We start from the raw sequence: 940 nt of genomic DNA, 5'->3' as shown, positions 1-940 counted from the left end.
ATATATTATATGAATATAAATGATTATATAATAAATTTAAAATAAATAAAAACAATTTTCTTCATATTTTTTCAGCAGTCACTTATATTATTTCCGTCAGTTAAACAAAAAAAAAGAGATCAGTTTTCTTTCTACATAGTAACATTTTATTCGCGAACAGGATAAAAAGATCGTGACAAACGCGCACATATCGAATCAAATAAATTATAATATAATATACAATTACATTCGCGACAAAATCGAAGAAAGCGAGGCAAAAAGGCTTGCAACGATTTAAGAATAAACATAAGAATAACTGCCGAAGAAGATTCACACGATGATAAAAAAAAGCGCGACTTTCCGAAAAGATTAAGTTGACGTACCAAAGGCTTGTCGGATTCTTATTAGACCTGCCTAGCTTATAATTGGAGAAAAATAAAAAAATTCTATTAAATTTTACCTAAAAAGGTAAGAGAGAAGGACATATCTCGTATATTATGAGAGAGAGAGAGAGAGAGAGAGAGAGAGAGAGAGAGAGAGAGACAAGGCTTGAAAAACCACAACTTTGATTTCGTATCTGATGGCCGCTTCCCGCTTCGGTTTTAGCAAAGAAAAGCTTGTGGGGCGGGAAAATGCGATGCATCGCGGATTGAGAAAGGCAGTCTGTGGAAACGCGCGACGACCATGCAGCGAGGCGGCAGAGTCAGCGAGTGGAAGAAAGAACCGAAAGGGCTGTATAGGATACCGCTGTGTAGGGTGTTGCGAGCGACAGGGAGACTAAAGAGAGAATGAGAAGGACGTGCGAGAGAAGGAAAGAAAGGAGGAAAATGTGAAGGACCGAGCGCAAACGGACTTGCTCTGCTGGTCAGTATACTGCATCCTACCTGCATACGATATGACCGCTATTTTCTTGTCCATTTTCGTTTTTTTTTTTTTTTCGTTTTACTTTTGCGACAGAGCG

Source organism: Trachymyrmex septentrionalis, unplaced genomic scaffold (assembly GCF_001594115.1).
Source record: "Trachymyrmex septentrionalis isolate Tsep2-gDNA-1 unplaced genomic scaffold, Tsep1.0 scaffold495, whole genome shotgun sequence".
Classification (NCBI taxonomy): domain Eukaryota; kingdom Metazoa; phylum Arthropoda; class Insecta; order Hymenoptera; family Formicidae; genus Trachymyrmex; species Trachymyrmex septentrionalis.
This window is presented reverse-complemented; position numbering follows the sequence as displayed.